We start from the raw sequence: 10261 nt of genomic DNA, 5'->3' as shown, positions 1-10261 counted from the left end.
AGCTTTGTAGTATAGTCTGAAGTCCAGGAGCCTGATTCCTCCAGCTCCGTTTTTCTTTCTCAAGATTGCTTTGGCTATTCGGGGTCTTTTGTGTTTCCATACAAATTGTGAAATGTTTTGTTCTAGGACACATAGCAGCTTTTGAATGAAGGTACTTTGTTCCACTAGGACCTGACTGTTGGTGTTGTGGTAAGTTTCCAGAAAGTGCTAGAAAAGTGCACAGAATGATCTGAGAAGCTGTGAGAGTCCCTTCCCATCACCGTTAGGTATTTGGAGCTTTAGAGGACATGCTAAGGAGGCTGTCAGCCCTGCTCTGGTCCCTGCTCCTGGAGTATGTGTTTGGAGGTAGCTGAGCAAAGCCCACAACTTAAGCACATAAACCTGTCAGAGAACATAAACCACTTCACTCCCCGTCTTGGGACCTGATAAGAATGGATACAAAAGAAAACTATTCCCTTGTAAATATAATTTCTAGTAAAAACTAAAAATACAAATACTAATACAAAATGTATTATATCACTTCTTAACTGTGATAACTTTACTTTGATGCTCTCTAGCTGAGTTATTGAAAGAGACAAAGTGCCTGTGTTTATATTACCTCTGAACACTGCTATGTAGCTTAAATTTTCTGCCCTTGCTTCTCCAAGTCAGGTCCTTGTCTGCAGCACTGCCATCACCTGGGTGCTTGTTAGAAACACAGCCTTTCAGGCCCCATCCCAGCCTTTTTTGAATAAAAATCTGCATTTTTACAAGATCCCCTCATGACTCAAATGCACATTTAAGTCTTAGAAACTTTACACCTCAATCTTTTTCTGGTTTGCAGAGCAACAAGCTTCTTTGGTTTCCCTTTATCTTCCACAGTAGATGTGTTTCGTGTCTCTGTGTCTACACTAGCTACTTTAACTCCGCAGACTGTTTAAGCAAATAGCTTTAAAAGTTAATTCATAGAACCTGTTGTAATTTGAACCATGTAAACTCATTCCATTATAACTGTGCTTTGAGGGAGGAGACAGAGGGATAACTCTGGAAGGGATGTTGACTGACCATCTCCCAGGCAGGACTCCATAGGGTGATATTATTTTGATAAAATCATTATGCTGGCTTCTAGTCCATTGTTTTCTAAGAATCTCCCATTGAGTGATCCAGAGATGAAAGGACTTGAGAAGGCCAATATTATGTTGTATGAACTTACAAGAGATTGCTGTATAAGCCAGCATGCCAGTTTTTACCACCAGAAATAAAACAATTGTGCAGACCTGATGTTTCCTGTTCGTTTGACCAGAAAATTCACTCTATATGAAAACTACTTGGAAAGCTTAAGTAAGTCTCTTGTCAAGTACGAAATCAGATCAGAGCCAGTTTGTTAATTTTATAATTCTTAAGGCTTAGGAGCATGAGATATAAATATAAACATATGTGTATATATATATCTATGATATCTAAATATCCATACAGGCCCATTAACCAAACATTTAAGACAGTAGTTTGGAGAACACCCACCCTACACAGTGGTGACCACAGATAGATTTTGGACCTTGCTAGAGTCTTTCTCTGTATATATTTGATTTCATCATCTCTCAGCTTTCTGTGGATCGTCATCATTGCTTACATGTTCTGTCTATACTAAGACCATCCTCAGATTATAAATAAATCCACATTGCAAATTTCTCTCCTTAGGGGATCATATGTTAGAAAACCCACCAGTGCTCTTTCAGAAGATCTAGGAAGGCTTCCAAAAGGGGGGGAAGACATTGATGAGGTTGAAGGTCAAGGTTAAGGGAAGCTACTGGGTCAAAAATGGGATAAAGCAGTGGACTCAGTCAACCAACTAAGGCACTGCAGAAGACACAATAAAATGTAAGTGATGCAAGCAGCCTCACACAAGTATGAAATCAAGTTTGGAGACAAAACACACATGAAACAAGGGAACAATTATAAGGCAGCAAATAACCAAGTGCTAAAGAAATGACATGTTGGTGAGAGCTGTGTACTACCCATGATTCTAAATAAATAACATGTTTGTAGAAATCTATTTTTAATATTTAATATATAAATATGCATATATTTATATTACAGGGGATCAAGTGTAGTATAAAGCTCTTTACAGACATTATGTAACAATTCTTTGAAATATGAAGAAGTTAATAACTCACCCAGGATCACAGAACTAGTAAGTGGGACAACCAAGACTAGAGTTTAGGACTTTCAACTTCATAACCAAACTTATTTTAATGACATTAAACTATTTCTCTGTAATAGACAAAATATGTTTACTTAGAAGAAAATGTGATATGTGAGATTGCTGTAGTACTCTGGTGAAGGGGTTTTATTCATCACTAGATATTTAGATTTTTTTTTTTTATGTAGTACATTGTTTTGTAAAAGTCTTTATTGAATTTGTTACAATACTGCTTCTGTTTTATGTTTTGGTTTTTTTGGCTGAGAGGCATGTGGGATCTTAGCTCCCCCACCAGGGATGGAACCCGCACCCCCTGCACTGGAAGTTGAAGTCTTAACCACTGGACCGCCAGGGAAGTCCTGACATTTAGTTTTATAAGAAATCACTGTAAGGGTCTGAAGAGGGGAGGGAATGGAGAACAACAACCAAAACCTTGGCCACGTGTACTGAAGTTATGTGGAAGGGGTCAGAGCCTGCAGAGCAACAAGTCAAGCTGAGAGATGATAGTGTCTTAACGAAGGCAACCTTGATGAGGGAGATAGAAAGGAAGGGGTAGATGCTAAAGACACTCTGGCGCCCCCAATGGCAGGTGTTGGCAATGCAGAATAAAGGATATCTGACCTTGATTGTTTTTGCTTGGGTTGTATTGCTCCCTAGGATGAGGGGGCATTGGAAGTTAAAAAATGAGACGGTAAATATTTTGGTCTTCACGATCAATTTTAAATAATATTTAGACCCTGATTTCGAAATGTCCTGTGGACAGAATGCTGCTGTGTTGGGCTGCTGGTGGTGGGGCAGGTGGGAGGGGCAGACATTCAGAGGCTAAGGAAGAGCGGTTGGGGGGATATGCCTGAGAGCTAAGGACCATCTTTGTTACTTTTGTCTCTGCCATTAGGTTCTAGAAAGACCCTGGCATCACCAGCATGTCTTTCCTTGGAATGTCTAGGTTTTTCCCACCCACTGAATATTTGTGTGTCAGATTATTTATCACTAGATATATATTTGTTTCTGTTTTCCCAGTTGTTTCATTTTGTTACTTCCTGACCTTATTTTTAACCTCTCTAGGTTCCTTTCTATTTATTTTTTGGCCCCGGTGCCCTGAATTCCTCCCGATTTAGTGTCAATATGATGTGAACTCTAAAGGGAAACAAGGCACACTGATGTGCTTGGAGTATCAAGTCATTCATCCCTTTTCCCTTCTTTGTCTTATTTTCCTAATCTTCCTCTTCCTCTCTATTAATAAATACTTGAGTCATTTAAAACTATGCGACAGGCATTTCCTCAGCAGGAGATAGATCCTGGAACAAAAGTTTAAAAACATTGAAGATGAAATACCACAACCTACAGCAGTGTTTCCTAAGCTGTAGTTACTTGCATACTGCCTCAGTGATTTGCCCTGTCTGCATACCATTTGTTAGTTACTTAACTTTTTTTGTCCAAATCGAGTCGCTTATTTTGCTCAAATTAAGTTTTATAAGGGAAAATTTTCTATCAACATTGAAAAATTTAAAACATTAAAAAATGCACGTTAAAATACATAACTATTAAAAAATGTTCATCTGTGCCATTACAGACCATATGTCCTTAGTGGAGGGGCTGACTGAGAACAATATATTCAAAATGTTATGAACAATTGCATTCTAACTCTTTGAACGTTCTTTGTGTTGAATACAGACTTGCCTCTTCCCATGCATTGGTCCTAGTTTTGTCATAGGGAGCAACACAAAATAAGTTTTGCTTTTTTGTCATAAATTGCTTCTCTTTAAAGAAGACAGTTCCTTTTGGGTCTCTTTTCCTCTGGACTAGATACCCCAGGTGCCCTCACTCCATTCATGTGTGGCTCTTTTACTGTGTGTTCCCTGCCCTCCTATCACTGCAGTCTCTTTCCTCCAAATCAAATCAAGTTTTGAATCCTGGCTTGTCCATCTCTTCCAAAAGAACAGTTCCGAGACTGGCCACGGTTCTCCAGATGAGTTTTGACCGGTGCAGAGATAATCAGATTTTGCTTGCTTTTCTTCTGGACACTGTTTTTCTCTTAACAAGGCCTAAAATTGTACTACTTTAAAAAAAAGTAATTGCATTATACTGTTGACTCATATTCTGGATGTGGTTGTCTAATACTGCCCATCATTTTCACTTCTTATCAGTTCTTTCCCATGTTAGGCCTTGCTGTGAAAAAAATCTAAATGGGAAAAATTTTCACATATTCTTATTGAATTGAATTTTGCTGATTTTGGTCTTTGTCCCAGACTTTATTCTGAATCCTACTCTGTCCTTTAATATTTTAACTCTCCTCTCACTCTAGGAAAAAAAATTTCAATAAATAAATTTCCATTCAAACTACTGGTAACAAACTGAACAGCATTAGGCCAGGGACAAAACCCCTTCTGTTCATCACAGGCGGATTCATTCAGGCCAACATGGATCCAGTAAGACTCGTGTGATCCAGGCCACTGGAGACAAGCTACTTATTTCTAGTTACTTGTTCTTCCTATTGGAAAACCATGGAGAACACTTGTCTATCTAAATTTGGGGGGGAGGGCATTTTCTCACTTGTCATCATAGATCACTAATCAGTATCCATTCTGGAAGTGTCGTCAGTGTTCTGAGGTTTCATTTATCCGGTCCCAGAGACTTGAAATTATTTAAATTGCCCAGATGAATATCTATTGCTTAATTTATCTCACTCTCCAGTTTCTGCAGAAATGTTTATTATGTCCTGTCCAATTTGAAAATCATTCTTGTTAATGGAAAAGAAAGAAAGAATATAGCTTATTTCCTTGCCTCTGGATTCTTTCTTAAACTGCTTGTGGCTTTTTAGGATTCATTGCCTCTGAGGGAAGAGACTCATTCATTTATTCATGAGCTCCTAGATGCCCTAAATGTCTTATAATCTGAGGATAGTAAGAGAAAATACAAAATCTCTGGTCTTAATGAATTGATAATATAGTAGAAGGACATAAAAATAATCAGAAAAGTGGAATATAAGCCGTCTTAGTCTTTGTGGGCTGCTGTAACAAAATACCATAGACTGGGTAGCTTATAAACAACAGAAATTTATTTCTCATAGTTCTGGAGGCTAGAAGTCTGAGGTCAGGGTCCCAGCATGGTCGGTTGAAGGCTGTCTTCTGGGCTGCAGACTTCTTGTTGTACCCTCACATGATAGAAGGGGCTTGAGAGCTCTGTGGGGCCTCTTTTATAAGGGCACTAATCCCATTTATTAGGGCTCTGCCCTCATGACCTAATCACTTCCCAAAGGCCCCACCTACTCACACCATTACCTTTAAGGGTTAGGATTTCAACATGAATTTTTTTGTGGGGGGAGGAGGGACACAAACATTGAGACTACAGCATGAGCAGAGGTGCTAAAAGCACGGGGACTGAATCACTTTGTGAGTTTAAACCTTGGGTTACCCTGGTTGGTTGTGAGGTTGTGCACTGCATGCTCCAGGGGCTGCCATTCATAGAGGCAATGTTGTGTACAATTGTGTGCAGTGGTCTGAATCCTGGATCCGCTACTTATCAGCGCTATATCTTTTCTCAAGATATCCTTGTTCAAACCTATTAACCTTCACTTTCCGACTCTGGAGAACGGGGGATATAATTGTACCTATCTCATAGGGTTGTGATGAAGTTTAAATAAAAACCCTCTAATACATTTATCTCAGTGCTTGGCACTTATTGAGTGCTTGATAAATGCTGTTATTATTAATAAAATGTGACCAGGCTCTATTGGAAGCACACATAGTGAGCTATGGAAGCACAGGAGGGCTGTGTATTAGTTTCCAATGACTGATGTAACAAACTACCACAAATTTGGAGGCTTAAAACAGCAGACATTTATTCTCTTACAGTTATGGAGGCTAGAGGTCCAAAATCAGTTTCCCTGGCATAAGGCAAGGAATCAGCAGGGGAGACTTTAGGGGAGAAGCCATTCCTTGCCTTTTCCCGTTTCTGGTGAACCAGCATTTCTTGGTTGTGCATTACCCCAGTCTCTGTCTCTGGTCACATTTCCTTCTCCTCCTCTGTGTGTAGTCAACTCTCCCTCTGCCTCCTTCTAGAAGGACATGTTATTTCATTTAGGGGTTACCCAGATAATCCAAGATATTCTCCCCATCTCAAGATCCTTAACTTAAACACATCTGCGAAAACCCTTTGCCATAGAAGGTAACATTCATAGGTTTTAGGGATTAGGACATGGATATCTTACGGGGCCATTATTGTGTTAGGATTCTCTAGAGAAACAGAATGAATAGGATATATAGATATAGACAGAGATATAGTTATAGGTATAGATATAGATATAGATAAGAGGCTCATGAGGTTATGGAAGCTAAATCACACAACCCTGCCATTTGCAAGCTGGAGAACCAGGAAAGCTGGTGGTATGATTCAGTCCAAGTCCAAAGGCCCAAGAGCTGGGGGACTGCCGTCGTTAGTTAAGGAGTCTGAGGATCTGTGGACCAGGAGGTCTGATGTCTGAGGCCAGGAAAAGATGGATGTCTCAGTTCACAAAGGGAGAGAATTTGCCCTTCCTTTGCCTTTTTGTTCCATTTGGGCCCCTCGTGGTTTAGATGATGCCCACCCATATTTGTGAGGGTGGATCTCTTTACTCAGTCTACTGAATCAAATGCTTCCAGGAAAACCCTCACAGACACATCCAGAAATTACGTTTTACGAGCTATCTGGGCATCTCTTAGCTCAATCAAGTTGACGCATAATATTAACCATCACAATTATATAGCCCACCACAGGCTGCCCAACCCAGTTTAGAATGGGGAGGAAAGGAATGTCATAGACACTTTCCTGAAGGAGTTGGTGGCTGACCCCACCCATAAGGGTGGGCTAGAGAACTGCTGAAGAGCATCCCAGGTGGGGAAACCGTATGGAGAGAGTGACAGTGAACAAGCCAGAGAAACATGGCTCATTGTCAGTGCAGTGTGAAATTTCTTAATCATTTTTCTTAGCTGACATATCAAATTATTCTTTATTTTCCCTCTTTTAAACTCAGGATTATTTTGTTTTTAAATGTATATTTAAATTTGGGACTCCAGGAAAACCTTGATCAAGAGTATCATGTTTGTTGCAAGTTAAATATATCTTCAAATATGGTGGCTTCTCCTTTCTTGCTGCCTAGAAGGGTGAGGGCTGCTTCGCTGGTGTTTGCAGAGGTTGCAGACCTAGCCTAGCCCACAGCCTGAATGGGGCCCACAGACATGCTTTGCTTAATCCCACGCGTTTTAAAATTTTTGAATCACTTGAAAACTTTGAAAAGTAGGGAAATTGATAGGAAAAGTCTCAATTTATAACTTCTGTTAAAACATGGGACAACGTACCCCTCTGACTATCTTTCTTGCTGAAACACGAGCATTCCTATCAGAGAGATTCCCACCACCCAGTCTCCCTCTGACTGGGGCTGAGTCTCTCCAGTCTTTGAGCTGGATCTGTGGTTTCCTTGTCTGAGAGAAACCAAGAAGTAGGAGATGAAAGTCTGAGTGGGCCACATTTCTCCCTCCAGGCCTGCTTCTGCCAGCTCCTTCCCTGCTGCTCCCTTGTCTGGGCTTCTGAGGATGAGACGCCTGATTTATGTTTTCAGGGCTCTAACTTTCCTGCTTTTCAGCTTTTCCTGTTCCTACTCAAAAATAAGAACAAGGGTAGAACAATAGAAAGGCAAAAAAATTGACCCCAAACAACACTGTTCACAACAGCAAAGACCTCGGGCTTCTCTTTTTCTGGGGAAGGTGCCCTTTTTGGTGCAGTTTCTGGAGGAAAACAGAGCAGCAGGGGAGAGATCTCCACCCAGCAGCTGGAGTGGCTGCAGGCGACCGGGTGATCACCTTACACACACTTACTAAAAAACCCAAACAAAACCAATATTCACTGCCTTAATGTTCTGGCATATTTCCTTCCTAACTTTCATTTATAGATAGGAAGTAGGACCATATTGGAATACTCTTTTATGGTGTCCATTTTTCACTTGGTAGTATAGTATAAGCATTTTTGTGTTTTATTGAATTTAATCCTATTTTTAAAGATTTTTAAATTGAGGTGAAATCATAAAAATTAAAAAACATGAAATTAAACATAAAATTAAATATTTTCAAGTGAAAAATTCAATGGCCTTTAGTACATTCACAGTGTTGTACAACCACCACCTCTATCTCATTCCAAAATATTTTCATCATCTCAAAAGAAGTCTCAAAGGAAAAAGAAGACTCCATACCCATTAGGCAGTTTCTCCCCATTTCCTCCTTTCCCCAATCCATGGAAACTACTGATCTGTGTTCTGTCTCTATGGAGTTATCTATTCTGGATATTTCACATACATGGAATCATACAATATGTGACTTTTTTTGTGTCTGCTTCTTTCACTTTTCATAATATTTTCAAGGTTTATCCACATTATAGCATTTTATTAGTACTTCATTCCTTTTTATAGCTGAGTAATATTCATATACATTTTGTTATACAGGCATATATATACTCCATTGCACACATACATTCCCCCCTCAATTTGTTTATACATTTCCACCTCTGGCTATTATAAATAATGCTGCTGTGAACATCTGTGTACCTGTAGTTGAGTACCTGTTTTCATTTCTTTGGGGTATATACCTAAGAGTTGAATTGCTGGTCATATGGTAATTCGAGTTTTAAATTTTTGAGTAACTGCCAAACTTTTTCCACAGCAGCTGCACCATTTTGCATTCTCATAAGCAATGTACAGAGGTTCTAATTTCTCCACATCCTCACCAATAGTTGTTATAGATAGGTCGATTGATTGACTATAGCCATCTTAGTGGGTATGAAGTGGTGCTACATTGTGGTTTTGATTTCATTTCCCTAATTTCTAATGGCTGCAGAGTATTCCCTTTTATGGATGCCACATAGTTTACCTAGTCAATTCTCCACTGGTAAACACTGAGTCCCTCTCATCTTTTTGCCCTTACATATATACTGCAGTACACACCCTCACGTTCTCAGTTGAAAGCTTGGACTGTGGAGTCAGACAGATGAGGTTAGGGTATAGCATCTCCATTTACTCCTAGTGTGGTCTTAGGCAATTCACTTAACTTCCAAATCTCAGTTTCTTCATTGGTAAAATGGGAATAAATAATAGACCTGCTTCACCAAGTGTTTCGGAGGATTAAATATGAATGTGTGTAAAGCCATTAACATATGGGTTTGTACGTGGTAAGCAATCAATAGATGCTGGAATCTTTGATTTCTTCCTTAAATTCTTAGAGTTGACATTGCTGGGTCAGTACAGGTTAGGTACATATTTGAGGGCTTTTGACACACATTGCCAAATTGTCCTTTCCAGATACTAATTGACATTCCACCAGCACTGTAGCCAATGTTTGTTTCTAGAACCTTCAACATTGGGAATTGTCATTTAAAAAATCATTGCTAACATTTCATTATTGTTTTAAATTTGCATTTTTGATTATTAATCAGCTTGAATATATTTGGGGCATTTATATATCTTTTTTATGAATTGTCTTTTTATGTCCCATGCTCATTTTTCTCTTGGGATGATAAACTTGTCTAAATTTCTGTAAGAGCCCTTTATACAAAGATATTAACCTAACATGCCTGTCATTTTGTTAAAAAATAATTCATTTTCAGTTTGTCATTTGCATTTTAATTTCACATAGCTACATGGCATGGCTCACCACTAAAGGACCTGTAAATACCAAACTCTTGGTGTTTCTCAGTGGGGATGGGCAGAAGTTGAGCAAGTTAAGCCTCATCTGCAAAATGGGATTGGACTAGAAAATTGCTATTTATTTCCATATTTTATGATATTTTATGCTTTTATGAAATTTTATGATTTTATATTAACATCTTATATGATCAGTATATAGTGTTATTCAACTTCATATTTTATATTTGTATGTAATAGTAATAAGCATAAACATAATTACTCCTGAAACTGCTTTGGTATGTCTTCAGACCCTTGAGCAGAGGCTCTAAGTGTGATATATATATATATATGTGTGTGTGTGTGTGTGTGTGTGTGTGTGTGTGTGTGTGTATACATATATAAAATGTACTAGGTGAGTTGTTTATAATTCTCTT

The 10261-nt window shown here is 38.9% G+C and overlaps 1 protein-coding gene across 1 annotated transcript in view; it reads left to right on the top strand.

Moving 5' to 3' along the window:
* The window catches only part of CDC20B (cell division cycle 20B), a 74202-nt gene that overhangs the window by 19871 nt on the left and 44070 nt on the right, over positions 1 to 10261 (top strand). The window lies entirely within an intron of this gene.

This window comes from Physeter macrocephalus, chromosome 8, assembly GCF_002837175.3.
Source record: "Physeter macrocephalus isolate SW-GA chromosome 8, ASM283717v5, whole genome shotgun sequence".
NCBI classification, from domain to species: Eukaryota; Metazoa; Chordata; class Mammalia; order Artiodactyla; family Physeteridae; genus Physeter; species Physeter macrocephalus.
This window is presented reverse-complemented; position numbering and strand designations above follow the sequence as displayed.